The sequence below is a fragment of the Tamandua tetradactyla genome, chromosome 9, assembly GCF_023851605.1.
Source record: "Tamandua tetradactyla isolate mTamTet1 chromosome 9, mTamTet1.pri, whole genome shotgun sequence".
NCBI lineage: Eukaryota > Metazoa > Chordata > Mammalia > Pilosa > Myrmecophagidae > Tamandua > Tamandua tetradactyla.
In genome coordinates, this window is record NC_135335.1 from 18,040,593 (window position 1) to 18,059,088 (window position 18,496).

General features: G+C 35.2%; 2 pseudogenes; one reads left to right on the plus strand and one right to left on the minus strand.

The window, feature by feature from the left end:
* Positions 1–8,081: 8,081 nt before the first annotated feature.
* Positions 8,082–8,693, minus strand: LOC143645556 (charged multivesicular body protein 2b pseudogene; annotated as a pseudogene).
* An 8,655-nt stretch (positions 8,694–17,348) lies between these two features.
* On the plus strand, positions 17,349–18,295 carry LOC143645557 (olfactory receptor 5AN6-like; annotated as a pseudogene).
* The last annotated feature ends 201 nt before the right edge of the window (positions 18,296–18,496 follow it).

Genomic DNA, 18,496 nt, shown 5'->3' on the forward strand with positions numbered 1-18,496 from the left:
CCATTTTCTTTTACTGAGGCCCTTTTCCTCTTCATAGGCTACTTGTATACATTTTATGACATTTTTAAGTGATTCATTTAATCTCTAAAGATTTTAAATCTCAATTATATGTACTGTGTATTTTGTGAAATATAAAAAACCTTAATTTTTTCCTAAGTAGTTCTGCCAGTATGAAAGCATTATGTACCCTAGAAAAGACATGTTTTAATCCCAGTCCATCTTGGGAGACAGATGTTTCTTTTAATCCCTATTCAGAACTGTAGGTTGGAAACTTGATTAGATTATCCCACGAAGATGTGACACACCCAATTGTGGGTATTAGCCTTTGATTATGGGAAGATGTAACACCACCCATTCCAGCTGGGCTTTGATTAGTTTACTGGAATTCTGTGAAAAGGAAACATTTTTGAGAGCATCCCTTGGATCACAAGAACCATGAAAGCCCATGCATCCAGAGACCTTTGGAGAAGAAGAAGAAAATGCCCACAGGGAAGCTTCATGAAAGAAGAAGCCTGAAGCAAAAGCTAGGAGATGTCATTTTGTTCACCATGTCCCTTTCTAGTTGAGAGAGAAACCCTTTCTTGACTGAAGATAACCTCTTATTGGTGTCTTAATTTGGACATTTTTCTGGACTTGCTTTACTTGGGACATTTCCACAGCCTTAGAACTGTAAACTTGCAACTTAATAAATTCTCCCTTTTAAAGCCATTCTGTTGTTGATATACCATATTATGGCAGTTAGCAAGCTAGAACTATAGTTAAAATATACAATCTTGCCACAATATTTGTCTATAAGACACGTGAGCATAATGAGGAAAATGAAATCAGTCATAATCTCACTGTACAGAAATTACAATGTGGAAATTATGAACTTTTCCTTGTATGTTAATGTGGACTTATTTGCTTATATCTTTAATTCATCATATTCTGTTTCAAAAACTGCATTTTGTGATTATGTATTTTCATGCTTTTCTTCACTATCTATTTTTTATTTTACTTATAGAAATTTTTGCCAGAGAAAAATCATGAACAAAAACCAGGTTTCCGCAATATCATCCTATTATTAACAATTTGCTTTACTGTGGTATGCTTTCTGCAATTAATAAAAGCACATTTTTATAATTTTTCTATTCATTGTGGAGGGCCAGGAGCAATCAATCTGGCCCATGCAGGGAAAGTCCCTACAACATTGGGACAGAATGCCCCCAAGAGTTAAACAATAACCAGTGTTAGGGAGCTGAGGGAACGGGATGTGTTTTGGCAACAGCTAACGGCATTTTTCTGCTTCTTGATATGCTTGCTTGCTAACAACTGCAAAACCACAACATAATTTTAGCCTTTATAAGCACACCTTGAAAATCTCTGGAGGCTGCTCTCTGAATCTTCCTTCTTGGAAGTTTCTGAGGCAGTCGCCGGCCTGCTAATAAAGACTCAAATTGGGGTGACCTTCTCCATTCTCTAGCAGGCAGAAGGGCCCATATCTAAGGAAAAAATCCCCATACAGGGAGCACTGGTAAAGGCAAAGCCTTGCCCATGGTCTAAGACTAAGATCACTAACCTTGGGGAAGGAACTGTTACCCATTCATTTCTTATAATGCCAGAGTATCCATCCCCCGTTTTGGGGAGAGGCCTTCTCCAGAGATTACAAACCACCATCTCTTTCAAAACGATTCAGCCAAGCTCTCCTTCAATACAAACCCCTCGGCATCCCTGTTATTAAAAGTCTTTTGGGCAATCTCTATCAGTTCAGACAGCACTTTATCCTTAAATTCTTCTAATTTCTGTAAATTTTTTTCTTATATCTGGGGCCAACTGGGTGACAAATGCTATATTTACAGCACCAAGATTTTGCACTGACTGGAAATCATCAGTCCCAGGTTTTGGGACTGGGAGAAGGGGGGTGTTCCAGGCCGAATGGCAGGGACCAGAATACCTGCCTCCAGGAGTCTTTTGACATGGACTGCAATGCGTTTTTTAACCTTTACACTTATTGGGCATTGTCAGACTTTGATTGGGGTGGTGGTGCTAGTTAACTGAATAACAATGGGGGGCCGGTGGGCAGCTAATTCTGAAGGTAAGTTTCTGCCCATATGCTTGGTATTTACCTCTATCGGTGTTGGGGTCCCATCCAGGACAGCTGAAGGGGAACACAGCCTCTAATCAGGTTGATTCATCAGTAGGTTGTCCATCAGATCCGAGAATTAACTTTCATTCTTTTGAATATGGATATCCAGTTCTTCAAGCACCATTTGTTGAAGAAGCTGATTTGTCCAGTTGAGCTGACTTGACTACCTTATCAAAAATCAAATGTCCAAAGATCAAAGGGTCTATTTCTAAACATTAATTCAATTCCAGTGGTCTGTATACTTGTCTTTATATGAGTGTCTTGCTGTTTAGCTCACCGTAGCTTTGTAATATGCTTTACAATTAGGTGTTGTGAGATCTCCCACTCCATTTTTCTTTCACAAGATATTTTTCTTGCCATTCAGGACACCATGCCTGTTTTGATTTGCTATTGTGGCCCAAATTCAGTGTACCGGCAATGGGTTCATTTTTACAAAGGGAATGTAGTACATAACACATTTACATATCTCAGGCCATGAAAATATACAAAATAAGGCATCAACAAGAGGATACCTTCACTTCAGGAAGGCCAATAACATTCAGGGCTTATTTGTCACATGGAAAAGTACATGGCAACATCTGTTGTCCCTTCTCTCCTGAGTTGATTTCCAAAATTGCTCTCTTGGTGCATCCTAGCCTGGCTTCTGCTAGGATGTTTGGCTTCTCCCTCCATCCTTCACTTGGCTTCATCTCTCTGCTTCCTGTATCAGCTCTCTTAAAGGACTCCAATAAATGGATTAAGATCCACCTTGAATGGCTGGGGTCACATCTCCATGAAATGGCCTAATCAAAGTGTCCCACACAACAATACATCTGCTCCCATAAAATTGGATTAAAGGAACATGACTCTCCAGCTGCAAACCAGAACATTGCCCTTCCAGAGAAATTTGACTATTGGATTTCTATTCTGTAAAGCACATTGTTTGGATTTTAATTGGTATTACATTGAATCTATAAATTGATTTTGGTATACTTGATATCTAAACTCTATTTAGTCTACAATCCATGAATATGATATATCCTTCCTTTGGTTTTTAGATCTTCCTTGATTTCTTTTAGCAAGCTTTATGTGTATCGGTCTTTTGTGTTCTTGGTTAAATTTTTTCCTAAGTGATTGGGAATGTAATTTTTTCCCTTGATGTCCTCTTCATATTGCTGATTACCAATGTACAGAAAAACTACTGATTTTTGTGTTTTGATCTTGTATCCCGGTACAATTCTGTACTCATTTAACAGCTCTAGTAGCTTTGCTGTAGACTTTTTCAGATTTTCTAAACATAGGATTATGTCATGCGCAAATAGTTTTACTTCTTCCCTTCCAATTTATATTTACTTTGCTTCTTTTTCTTTCCTAATTGCTCTAGCTAGAACTTCCTGAAAAATGCTGAATAATAATGGTGATATTGGGCATCCTTTTCTTGTTTCAGATTTTATAGGAAATGCTTTCAGACTTTCTTCATTTATTGTGATATTAGTTGTGGATTTTTCATGCATTGCCTTCATCATGTTGAGGAAGTTTCCTTTTATTTCCTTCCTTTGAAGGGTTTGTATGAAGAAAGGATGCTGATTTTTTCAAATGCCTATTTTACATCAATTGAAATGGTCATGTTTCCCCTTTAATTTATTGGTGCAGTGTATTATATTATTTTCTAGTAAATGGTTATTATGGGTTTTTAATTTATGCTTTCAACATGTTGAAGTAATTTCCCTCAATTCTTGATTTAAAATGTGTTCTTAAGAGGAAAGGGTGCTATGTTATATCAAATGTCTTTTCTGCATCAATTTAAGTGTTTATGTGCTTTGTTCTTCCATTCAATTAACATTGTATATTACATTATCTAATTTTCTTTTGTTGAACCACCCCTGCATACCTGGATTAAATCCCATATGGTCGTGTACTGTTGGACTTGGTTTTCTTGCATTTTGTTGATGTTTGCATCTTTCATCATAGAAGATATCCGTCAGTAATTTTCTTTCCTTATGGTATCTCATAAAGCTTTGATATTGTGCTAGTGTGAAAGTATTATGTACCCCTAGAAAAGCCATGTTTTAAACCTGATCCGGTCTTGAGGGGGCAGCCATTTCTTTTAATCTTAACTCAATATTGTAAGGCAAACACTTTTGGTTAGATTATCTTCATGAAGATGTTACACACCCAATTGTGGGTGTGACCATTGATTATATGAAGATGTGACTCCACCCATTCCATGTGGTTCTTGATTAGTTTACTGGAATCCTTTGAAAGAGGAGCATTTTGGAGAGAAACTTCAGAGCTGACAGGATGGCAGAGGCAACAGAAGTAACAGAACCAACAGAAACAACAGAAATGACAGAAACTTCAGAGCAGAACAGATACAGATGACAATACTTGAAGAACAGGGACACACATATTTGAAGATGCTTGAAAACCTACAAATGTCACCATGAAATGTTTAGTAAGCCAAAATCTCGACAGAGCCAAGGGAAAACAAGAGATGAAAACCAACCCTGGAGAACCAAGGTGAGGAGCACACACAGGAACAAAGGCTGAAGCCAATGGGACCCAGAAACAAAGAAACAGCAGTTGTCAGCCACATGACTAACTACCCAACTGACAGAGGTGGCCCTGACTTATTGGCCTTTCTTGAGTGAAGCTAACCTATTGTTTGTGCTTTCATTTGAACAATTTTAACGGCTTAGAATTGTAAATTTATAACTTATTTAATTACCCTTTATGAACCGATTCCAGTTCTGGTATAATGCATTCTGACAGCTTGCAAATTAACACATATATGAAGGTGGTATTAGCCTCATGGAATGAGTTAGTGTTCCATCCTCGGTAATTTTCTGACAGTGTTTGAGAAGGATTGGTGTCAAATCCTTTTGAAATATTGGTAAAATTCCCCAATGAAGCCATCTGGTCCTGGATTTTCTTTGTGGGATGTTTTCTGATTAGTCATATAATCTCTTCACTAGCTATTAGTTTGTTGATATCTTCTCTTTCTTCTTGAGTCAGTGTAGTAGTTTCTGTGTTTCTAAGAATTTGTTCATCTAGGTTATGTAATTTATTGGCATATAGTTGTGTATAGTATCCTCTTCTAGCCCTTTTATTCAGTGGTGTTGGTAATGCTGTCCCATTTTAATTTCTGATTTTAGTTATATGTATCTTTTCTCTTTTTGTTAATCAATGTATTCATAGATTTTTCAACTTCATAATTTTTCAAAGAACTAATATTTAGCTTTGCTGATTCTATTTTTCTTATTTCTCTAGCTTGTCTCTGCTCTAATCTTTCCTTCCTTTCTTTTGCTTGCTTTGATTCTAGTTTTCACTTCTTTTTATAGATCCACCATTTATGAGTTTAGATCTCTAATTATAGATATCTCTGCTTTATAATGTAAGCATTTAACAAGCTATTAATTTTCCCTTATCTCTGCCTTTACCAAATCCCATAAGTTTTTCTGTGCTATAGTTTCTTTTTCATTCACCTTGAGATACTTCATAATTTTCCTAATGATTTCTTCTTTGATCCATTGGTTTTTGTCAGAGTGCGTTGTTTAATATCCATGTATTTTTGAAATTTCCAAATCTCTGTTTTTAATTAAATTCTAGCTCCCTTCCATAATGGATAGAGAAAATACATTGCCTGCTTTCATAATTTTGAATTTACTGGGACTTGGTTTGGAACTAAGTTGTTTTTTTTCACGTCTTATGATCCATGTGCACTAGAGAAGAATGTGTACTCTGTTGTTGTTTGATGAAATATTCTATAAATGCTTATTAGGTTTAGTGGTTAGAGTATTGTTCAAATCATCCATTTGCTTATTGGTCTTCTGAATAGATGTTCTATCCATTATTTAAAATAGTGTTTTGAAGTTTTTCACTATTAATGTAGAATCATTCATTTTTCTTTCCATATCTGTCAATATTTTCTCTAGATATTTTGGGGTCTGCTGATAGGTGCATATATATTTAAAATCCTTATGTTTACTTCTTTAATTACTTGCATTAGTATATAATGATTTTATTTATCCTTTGTAATGTTTTTGGACTTAAAGTCCTCCTAACACCATTAAGTGAGGAGCTTGTTCTGTCTCAGTTGAGTGAACTTGGACGTCTAATGAAAAATCAATTAGCCATAGACCTGAAAGTCTATTTCTGAGCTATCAGTTGAATTCCATTGATCAATACATCTATTTATCTGTCAATACAATGCATTTTTTTTTTTTTTAAAGAGAGAGGGAGGAAGGGAAGGAAAGACAGAGAGAAGGAAGGAAGGATGGAAGGAAGGAAGAAAGGGAAACATCTTTAAACATTTTCTTGTTTTATTATATTTTGTTTGTTTGTTTGTTTTTTACATGGGCTGGGGCCGGGAATCGAACCGGGGTCCTCCGGCATGGCAGGCAAGCACTCTTGCCCGCTGAGCCACCGCGGCCCGCCCAATACAATGCATTTTTGACTACTGTGGCTTTACAATATGGTTTAAAGTTAGGAAGCATGATACTTCCTACTTCATTCTTCTTTTTAAAGATGTTTCTGACTATTCAAGTTCCCTTACCCTTCCAAAAATTGATAATTAGCTTCTCTACTTCTGCAAAGTACTCTGTCGAAACTGTAATTTGTATTTCATTGAATTTGTAAATCAATTTGAGTAGAATTCACATCTTAACAGCATTTAGTCTTCAAATCCATGAAGACAGAATGTGTTCAAAGAGTTTGAGCAGGAAGGTGTTATTTTTTCTTTGAATGTTTGGTAAAAGTCACCAATGAAGCCATCCATTTCTGGCCTTCTCATTGTCAATAGTTTTTTTACAAATGTGATTTTATTGAGTTATATTCAGATATCTGACAACCCATTCAAAGTACACAATAGTTCACAATATCATCACATGGTTGTACATTATTCACCATAGTCAATTTTAAAAAATTTAAATTGCTCCAGAATAGATTTTAAAAAGAGAGAACTCAAAAAATCCCATATCCCATAGATACCCTCCTTATTTGCCCCTAGTATTGCATTCTACCCAATTTAGAGACAAACAATAATGATAAGTTACAAAGACAGTATAGTATAGTCAGAGACAGATATATAGATCAGTGGAACAGAATAAATCATTCGGATGTAGATCCATACAAACACAGGCAACTGACTTTTTCTCTACATAGCTATATAATCATCATCAAAGATCAAGACTACTGGATTACAGCTCAACAATTCCTGGTATATCCTTTGCTCCATTTTGAAATTGTATGTACCACAGAAAGGCCATGTTCTTCTAGTCCAATCTTGTTTGGACAGACCTATTGTTGGGTAGGACGTTTTGATTAAGTTATTTCCATGGAGATGTGACCCTATCTATTCAAGGTGTGTCTTAATCCACTTACTGGATTTAAGAGAGAAAGATATGGAGAAAGCACAATATGCTTGAAGAGCTGACAGAGACACTTGAAAATGCTTAGAGAGCCTTTTGAAACCAGAAGTTGGGAGATAATGACATCAGACATTGCCATGTGCCTTTACATGGTGACAGAAACCCTGGAAGTGATCAGCCCTTCTTGAGTGGATGTACCCTCTTGTTTATATCTCTTTTTGATGATGTACTTTTAATATGTTTACAAGTCTCTTTAAGTTGGTGCCTAGAGGCATTTAATGAAATTTTTCTATGCAGAGTAAAAAGATTTAGAACATAAACTAACACTAAGTAAATGAATATAATTTCTCTCTGCCATGCAAAAATAGAAGTTAAGTTTTTACACATCATCCCTCCTACACTTTTAATTAAATCCAAATTGCTCCCATATTTGCATCATTGCTCTTCTTTGGCATAAGATTATGTTGAAATAACCACGGGTAATGTCACAATGGTTTACTCATAGTCTTTACTTTTCAAAAATAATTTGATTCTGTAAAACAAATCTACACTGTGCCTGGTATATACTAAATAATTCTAATTAAGTGAAAATATTATGACTTTTTTGACTAATCTACTCCTTAAACTCTGAATTGCCTTTCAATCTCTTCATCAGAAATTGTCGCCTTTGAAGGTCAGGTAGCTGATGGAGCTTTGACCATTTTTCCAGAGATTTCAAATACAATTTCATCAACAACTTGGTTTGCAATATCCTGGTTTCCTTCATCATCAGAGCCATCAAAAACATCACGAAGTATACCATTGATCCTTTCTTCAGTCATTTCTATTTTCATGTTTTACTTCTGGAACTTTTGCATTGTTTGTAATGTCTTTTATAGATACATCTTCTTGTTAACTGCCTGCATCATTTTTTCTGTATTGGACATCACTCCAGCTATCTTCATCTGGGAATTCATTACTTTTGTTTGTGTGGACGTAGAAGTGACTTTCGAACTTACATCAAAAGTTCTTGTTTTCTGTTTCTGAAGATCTATAAGCTATTTTGCTAAAACTCTGCAAGGTTCTTTATTACCAATCTTGGCCATTTTCTTAATTTCTAATTCCAGCTGCTTTTCTTGTTTCTCTAAAGCTGCTCAATCTCTGATTATAGCCCTCTTTGTGTCTCATAACTCTCAATTCTGTTCCTTTATGACATCATCGATGGTTTCCTTCATTGAAGAGGGATGCCATGGTCAGGGACTGTGCCTGAGCTACCAGGCCCAGCTAGGTCGGCCTGCCCTGGGATAAGATAGGAAGGAAAGACCCTTGGAGGGTTTAGGGTGGCAAAGTGGATGATCCAGCATAGAGGATGGGGTAGTGAAGAAAGACCTCACAGAAGACACGTATCCACGAAGCTACCACAGCCACGTTGTCCAGAGCTCAGGTGGCTGGGAACTAAGACACTTTTTTGGAGAAGTCACCTCTCTTCAGCCTCTGTTCGTATCTTAATTTGTACATTTTCATGGCCTTAGAACTGTTAATTTGTAACCTACTAAATATCCTTTGATTAAGTCAATCCGTTTCTGCATATTGCATTTCAGCACCTTTACCAAATAGAAACATCCTTCTAGGTATTCTAATAAACTAGAAACTAAAAAGAAATATCAAAAAAACGAGTCAGTAGCCATAGTCATTTGTTAAAATTCATTTCTCCATCACATCTACTCACTCTTATTTAATCATTTTCTCAATTTCAGGGATGATTGGGTCATCTGGGCCATGACCACTTTAACTTTTTCATTCTGAAAATGGATGTTGACATTATGAGGTAGAGGGAGGATACTGGCTGAAGTTCTTGGAGATATTGGTACTTCATGGTTTCAGGGATTATATGGCATAGGAACATTTTGGAGGCCTTACATTTCTGAGATTAAACTTATTAGCTAAAATATTTATAAAGTCTTAGATATAGCCCAGGCTATTCATTAGTGTTTCTAGGAATACTCTTGCTTGGGTCTTGACATACTCTGGCAATTTGCAATATCTGGCTGAAGCTTGCATAAGAATAATCATCAAAATAATCTTTCAACTCTATTTCAAATCTCTTAGCAGCTATAACTTTATTTGTTTCATTTCTATTCTCCCTTTTGGTCAAGAATGCATTTTGAATCCCATGATACCAGGGCAAGGTTCATTTTTGTACATCATGTCCCCCAATGTCAGAGAGACTTACACTCCTGGGAGTCATGCTCCTCATAGGGTGACAAGTAGTGCTTTTATTTGCAGAGTTGGCTTAGAGGGAGAGCTCACATCTGAGAAACAAAAGAGATTCTCTGGGTTGACTCTTAGGCGTAATTATAATAGGATAAACTTCATCATTGCAGAGATAAGTTTCATAAGGCAAGTCTTAAGACTGAGAGATTGAATTATTATATTTTGAATCACTAATGCTTAAGAGGATATTAGAAATTCCTCAGGCAGGGAGGATTAATAGCTCCACATTAGTGCCAGTTCCCCAAGTGTAATTTGCAAATGCTTTTTATTTTCTTCTTCATTTTATGTCTGTTAAGATATAAACTTCTTTCCTAAATACTCTGGAATGTATTATGGTAACCTGTACAAAATAACAAGTTCTTATTCTTTGTTTTATATTTCATGTAATTAGGTTGTTTAAATAAAATGGCTGGACATATTAAGTTCAATAGTGTGCTACAGAAAATTTAAATTTTGGACAAAATAAATATCTTTAGTGTCACACCAAAGTTGATGTTTTAAAATACAGACAATATCATCCTTTACCTTATATTCTGATCTACCTTTGAATAAAAGCTGCTGGCATTCAGGGTTCCTCTGTCACATAAGAAGGCACAGGGGCATAGTCTGCTGGTCCTTCTATCCAGGTTTGGCTTCTAGTTTCTGTGGCTGTTTCCAAAATGTCTCTAGGGATTTTCTCTCTATGTGTTCCTGCTCTATCTGCTTTTATTCCCTCATAAAAGACTCCAGTTATGGCTTAAGGCCACCCCAAATAGGCTATGACACATTGTAATTCAACAAAAATTCCCATCCATAAAAGGTCTGCTCCTGCAGGAATGAATTAAGAGAATATGACCTTATATGGGGTACATAACAGTTGCAAACGACCACATTCCACCTTCTGAACCATAAAAAGGCATATTTTTTGTTGAGTATATTTGCATCTATAATCATAAGTTATTTTGGTCAGTAGATATCTTTACATTTTATATTTTTTCTGGCTTTGATAGCAGAATATTCTTGGCCTTATAGAATGAGTTAGGAATGTTTTCTCCAACTCAAATTTTTGGGAGGCTTTTAGGAGGACTGGTGTTGATTCTTCTTCAAACATTTGGTAGAATTCACCAGAATAGCCACCCGGTCCAGAATTTTTCTTTGTTAGAAAGGTTTTCTTATTGATCAAATTCTCTTTCCTTTTGCATAAATTAAAATTCTCTCTTTGCTTTTAAGGCAGTTTTATTAGTTTGTGTGTTTCTAATAATTTTTCTGTTTCATCTAGTTTGTCCAATTTGGGGGCATGCTCTCATAATCCTTTTTATTTCTGTGAAGTCAGTTGTAATAGCTCATTCCATTATTGGTTTAATGATTTCATTATTATAATAGTAACCACATTTTTTGTTACACAACCTATGAAAAAGCTTCTCCATTTTGTCGATCTCAAACAAAAAGTTTTTGACTTGTTAGAAATTCCTCTTTCTCTATTTAAGTTATCTCCACTATACTCTTTCTTATTGTCTTTTTTGCACTTACTTTGGATTTCATTTGCTTTCTGTTTCTTAGTTACTTAAGGTGTTCAGTTTTTTATTTGAGATAGTTCTTTTACAAAATAGACATTTACATCTTTAAGTTTTCCTTTGAACTCTGCTTTCTCAGCCTCATATACATTTTTTCATGTTATATTTTCATTTTTCTTCATTTGAAGCTATTAGATCATTTCTGGTATGCTTTCTTATTTGCTCCACTGGCCAAGAGTGTGTTTAATTTCATGTAGTTGTGAATTTTTCAGTTTTCTGTTTGCTAATTTTGTTTTGTTTCATTTCAATATTGCCAGAAAAGATATTCTGCTTGATTTCTCTCTTTTAAAATTTATTAGGACTTCTTTTGCCATGTAATATATGGTTTATGTTAGAGAAGACTTCAATGTACTTTACAAGAATTTGTACTGTGATATTGGGTTGACTTTTTTTGTATATACCTATCATGTTATGGATTATAGAGTTTCTCAAGTCCTCTTCAGTGATCTTCAGTGAAGCATTGTTTGACTCTGTGCATTTTTTCTGAGCAATGTCTTCTTTTTATTCTGCCAACAAATATTGGCAGTGAAGAGATCTCTTTAATATTTTTTTGTTAGAGCAGTTGTAGGTTTCCACAAATATCATTTTTAACATATATGAAATACAGAGTTTCCATATTATTAATACCTCCATTAGTATGACACATTTTTTATAATTCAAGAAAGGTGAATTTTAATTATTGCACTATTAAATATAGTCCATAATTTAAAATGTGGCTTTGTAATTTTATGATGACTTAAAATTCACATTTAAACATATTTGTGTTGTGCTGGTTTGAAAGGAAGTATGCCCCCTAGAAAAGCCATGTTTTAATCAAAATATCATTTCATAAAGGTAGAATAATCTTTAATCAATACTGTATGTTTGAAACTGTGATTGGATCATCTCCCTGGATGATGTGATTTAGTCAAGAATGGTTGTTAAACTGGATTAGGGGACGACATGCCTCCATCCATTTGTGTGGGTTTTGATTGTTTTATTGGAGTCTTATAAAAGAGGAAATATTTTGGAGAATGAGTGATTCAGAGAGAGCAGAGAATACTGCAGCACCATGAAGTAGAGAGTCCACCAGCCAGTGACCTTTGGAGATGAAGAAGGAAAATGCCTCCCAGGGAGCTTCATGAAACCGGAAGCTAGGAGAGAAAGCTAGCAGATGATGCCGTATTCGCCATGTGCACTTCCAGCTGAGAGAAAAGCCCTGAGTGTGTTTGCCATGTGCCTTCTCACTTGAGAGAGAAACACTGAACTTCATCGGCCTTCTTGAACCAAGTTATCTTTCCCTGGATCCCTTTGATTGGACATTTCTATAGACTTGTTTTAATTGGGACATTTTCTCGGCCTTAGAACTGTAAACCAGCAACTCAATAAAAGCCATTCCATTTCTGGTATATTGCATTCTGGTAGCTAGCAAACTAGAACACGTGTATATAATTCAGTGTGGTTAATTATGTATACAATGTTGTTTTTCTATCATCACCCCACCAATAACCAAAAATTTGCCATTAGTACAAAGGGAAATGTTGTACAAATTAAGCATTAAACCCCATCCCTACTCCCAACCCAACTCCTAGTAACTTATATGTTGTATTGTGAGTTTATGAGTTGCTTATACTAATTATTTCATATCAATATGAAATTATTCGATATTTGTTCTTTTGTGCTTGACACATCATTCAACATGTCTTCAGGGTTCATCCGTTTTAGTGCATGAATCAGAACTTCATTCCTTTTTTCATGTGGAATGATATTCCACTGTATTATTGTGCCACATTTTGATGGACTCGTGAGTCACTTTCATCTTTTGCAATTATGAATAATGCTGCTATAAACATTGGTGCAAAATATCTGTATGAGTCTCTGATTTCAATTCTTTGATTTGTATACCCAGAAATTGTGTTACCAGATCATGTGATAGCACTACTTTCAACTTTTTGGGGAGTTGTTAAACTGATTTACATGGTGATGGTACAATATTTCAATGCTACCAATAATATATAACTGTTCCTGATTCTCCATACCATGCCAACGATTCTTAACTACTGCATCTTCAGTTATGTTCTCCCTATCATGTTTAATATTAGTTTTTTCCTCTCACTTTGGATAGATTGCTCATTGCCAGATAGTCTTATAAATACAAGTTTTTCTTTCAGCTATTTTTTAGCTTTTAATTTTATAACTTCTGACGGCACTAATTTTTAGAAAAATTTTTTCTCATATAAACATTTATTGGAACATTTTTCTTTCAACTACACACTTGAGTTTAAAACATAAACTTTTTTCATCCTAAAACTAATATCAATAATGTGCATTATAAATAATTAGAGCATACTACTAATAAAAATAAAATGCAAAACTATATACCAGTTTCACAGAGGTCATCACTAAAAACTTTATTCCTGTTTCATATCTTAAATATTTAAGCTTTTGATGTAATCATCCAAACTTCATTGTCTTTATAGACATTTACTACTATTCTTACTCTTAAAATTTATACAGTCTATCTTTACCATGTTTTTGAGCCTCTAAATTCAATTATCTAAAGTCTTAGTTTAATGATTAGGCTAATGATTTTTCTGCTGTCTTTCAATTATAGAGCCATGGTCCTCAGGTATTTAGTGAGTTTTGAGTGTAAGCTATTCATTTTCATAATGCTGTTTATGGAAATACTCTGATATCTGTGATGGGGGTGAGTTTCACCAACAGGATTTACTTCTGCGTCTTCCAGGCTGCTCAATGTGTGAACTGCGCATTAATGCCATTCTGAAAGATATTTGTCATTTGAGGAAAAGAAGCTAGCCCCAGAATATAAAGCAACTACAGCATTAAGCACACTGGCTAGTTCAATTCTCACTTTCTAATAGAAGTACTTTCTTCATGAATGAAGTGGTGAATTCATTTGCAATCTGCCACAAACTCCTTATCTCATAGCAAGCTTCTACCAAGTAGGCTATGAACTGGTTATGCTGGTCATATTTGCCTATCCTGGACATCATTAAAAAGAATTTTCAATTTTATGTTTCTCAAGCTTTCTAAATAGTGTGATATTGTACAGCACCAGGCATCTCAGTGGTATGAAATGGCTTATAGTTCAATATTTACAGGGAAACATTATTTCATTCTCTCCACTCACTGCCAGAGTTTTAGGCAGAATTTTCCTTGCAGTTCTTTGAGAGGATAGTTATTTCACTAATTATCTTTCTTTTAATTGTGTATTATTACTTTGGGCCCCCAGTTTTACACCTCTCAGTCTTTACACCTTGACTGCTTCCTAGTCCAGGTCCCTGAATCCTTTGGAGCAATTCCAATGAGTTTGAAAAATGTCTTCAATGCTAAATCCAAGATTACTGTTCTATTACACTTTTGTGTTGTTCCCACTTTGTGCTTGTTTTGATTAATACTCACTTGTTTTTCCAACCTAATTGTGCATTTGAGAAGATTTCTAAGATATTTTATTGAACAATTTAAAACATTGGATTGAGTAATTAGTCTTCCACATATGACCTCAACCTAATATTTACTTCCTCTTTTCTAATTTTTATTTTTAAAAGTCCTCCCACACTTTCAATTCATGCATAATCAAGGGGTAGTTGTTTATAAATATATTTTTAAAACAAAACTAATTTAGTTTGATCTCTACATGTTAATTAATATTAACATGTACTAGTTTGTTAATTAAAATAATATATTATTTTCTGTGTTTGGTTATATTTCAATAAAATGCTCCTAAAATATTAAGAAATAAGAGAATATGTGACAGTTCCTTATTTCTATTATCCAGTTTATGTGTAATCATTTAACTTATGGACTGGATCATAGGGAAAATGCAAACGTTTCTAAAAGTTTTATTTGCTAATTAATTTTTTAAATTATTGTTACAACATTTCATTGCCAGTTTGACAGGATTATGTAACCTTAGAAAAGCCATGTTTTAATCCTGATCCATCTTGTGGAGGCAGCTGTTTCTTTTAATCCCTATACAGTACTGTAGATTTGAAACTTTATTAGGTTGTCTCTGTGGAGATGTGACACACCCAGTTGTGGATATTAACCTTTCATTAGTTTTCTGGAATCCTTTAAAAGAGGAAGCATTTTGGAGAAAGCGAGAGAGTCATGAGAACTATGAGAGCCCACACAGCCAGAGACCTTTGGAGATAAGAAGGAAAATACCCCTGGGGAAATGTCATGAAATAAGAAACTTTGAGAGAAAGCTAGAAGACGTCATGTTCACCATGTGTGTTTCCAGTTGGGATGGAAACCATGAACTTTATCAGCCTTTCTTGAGGGAAGGTAACCTCTTGTTGGTGCCTTAATTAGGACATTTTTATTGATTTACTTTAATTGGGACATTTGCTTGCCTTAGAACTGTGAACTTGCAATTTAATAAATTCCCCCTTTTAAATACCATTCTGTTTTTCGTATATCACATCCCCTCAGCTAGCAAACCAGAACAAATAATTTTTTTTATTCTCATTTTTATTTGATGTTTCCTAGTGTTAAAGAAAGTCGATTCTTACACCAATTATCTCAAATGAGACTATATAAAGTAATTCAATGTGTGTACAACAATCATTTGCCCCCCTTCGGTGGTGCTATTTTAAACAGCGGTATTCAGCAGAAAACTGAAGTCTCAGGTGCTTAATTGGAAAATATCCCTTGTTTGCAAAACATGCAGGACAGTTTCTATATCATGTATTCAAGTCTTAATTTACAATAACTGCTGTTTTCTATTTGGGAGGCACATGGGACTGAAAAGTTTAGCTACCCAATTTTATCCAACTACTACACAAAAAGCACAAATGACAGTGTCAACACTGCAAACTCTGGAGGGTTCAGATAGTAGACATAATTATCTGTGATAGATTAAACTAGCTTGAAAATGTTGGGTTTTTTCTATTAAATGAAATGCATTTCTGTAGGACCTTTCATCTAATTTTGCTTAAATGGGTTCCAGAAGAATCTTCCACAAATTTAAAGTGTTACAACTGGAAAGTATCCTGTTGCATTATACAAATAGAAGACCTTGGAACATCAACTAATTGAAAAGACACAACACAATTGCTTCCTAAATGGCACTAAAGAAAATCATGACCCAAGTGAAACCATTTATTCCAAATGTTTCTGACCAAAGAAAATTATACAGCGATATTTATAGGCCAACTTTTTAGGAGATGGGTCCTATGATACGGCACATACTTAAAAGTCAAATACATAATTGAAGGGCTAAAATAAGATCGTGCATTATTACCTCTAAGAATATCATATACAAGAGAAATACCCCCAGATTTTTGTGACCATATTTCAAATGGAACAATTTTATAAACAGAAACAATCCAGTTTCTCTGTTGCATTAAGTGCATAATTTAAAGAAATTTAAATGATTACTGAAAAACAATCCTGGTCCACTGAAGATTGATAGAAAATGTCAACTGTGCAATTTGAAATGTTTCCTTTTAAAAAAAAGTACCCAGAATACATAGCCTGTGTACAAAGAAAAGTATACAATTCTGGATATCATATTTGATTATACTACATGAATAGTTTCTACTTTGCTCATTCTTTTGACAGCATTAATTTGAGAACTAAAGTTTATGTTTGGTTCAGCTGTATTTATGGCACAAGATCTCATCTTCAGAACCTGACACCAACTTTCTTTAGTGTAACAGCAGTCTATTTTCAGAAGCAATATTTTGGGTTAACGATTTGTGGAACTAAATGCTCTAATTCTAATTTATACTTACTAGTAAAATTTTTACAAAATGGTTGTACATACATAGAATGATCTTTCACACTCTCTCATCCTACGTTTTAAAGATTTTTCCTCCCATCTCGTTTCTGACCTGGTATGGGAAGTGCAGGAGCTTCAGAAAGTTTCCTACGTGATTTAGATGGGATTCTTTATTCGAATTGACTATAAAAGCTAAGTATAAGACACAATAATTATTATTTCAGGCTGTTACAGTGCCCCAAAATTAGTTATGTTATAAATACATGCATTTAGTTTTAATAGTCTGAGCAAAGTGGAATTACAAGGAATTTCTTTTCCACTTTCCATAACATTTCAGGAGTAACATGGCAACGGCTGAAGAAGGCAACAGCATTACAGTTAATAGATTGACACTTTTGGGATTCTCTGAACTTCCAAAGCTCTCAGTTGTCCTCCTTTCAACATTCCCTGGGATCTACCTCATGACAATGTCCTGGAACCTGGGTCTCATCATCCTACTCAAGATGAATTCTCACCTGCCCACACCCATGTACTCCTTCTTCAATAAACTTTCCTTCTTAGATATCTGCTATGTTTCCACCACAACAGCCAAAATGCTCTCAGACTTCTTTCAGGAGCAGAAATCCATCTCCCTTATGGGGTGTGCCATGCAGTACTCTTTCTTTGCAAGTGTGACTCTGACTGAGCGCTGTCTGCTGACAGCCATGGCTTATGATTGAAATGCTGCCATTCATAACTCTGCTCTACACAGCCATCAAGTCCCCTAGCCTCTGTGTGCAAATGGTGGCAGGATCTTGTATAACTGGATTATTTAGCTCCTTTATGCAAATGTGTGGCTTACTTCAGCTCCATTTATGTGGGCCAAATATCATTCAACCACTTCTTCTATGACCTGCCTCAACTGATGACCCTGTTCTGCTGTGAAACGTTTGTCTCATAAGTCATCACCTCTATGATCATGGTGGTCTTTGAATTTCCATCTGTCTGTCCTGGTTTTCATGACATCCTATGGTCATATCGTTGCCACCACTCTGAAGATTATTTCAGCTGAAGGAAGGGCCAAGGGCCAAGACCACCTGTGCTTCTCACCTAATGACATAGGCCATCTACTCTGGCTCAGGCATCTTTGTGTCCTACCTTGGATGATTTCCTTAACCAAAAGAAGCTGGCTTCTGTTGTATACAATGTGGTTATCCCCATATTGCATCCTTTTATTTATAGCCTAAGAAACAAGGAAATCAAAGACACACTAAATAGATAAAAGATGAGAATATTCTCATGGCATTATTGATTATGGGGTATCTCTGAGGGCAAGAATACAAAGTATACAGTAGTGTCTGAAAATTTTAAATGATAAAAGCTCTTACTGGAAATGGTTAAAGAGAAGGAAGACATCTTGATGGCTAGTCTTGACAAGTATTTGTAGTTCATATATACATTTTATTGCAATAATGTTCCAGCCTTGTTCTAGGAAATTTTCCAAATTTCTTTT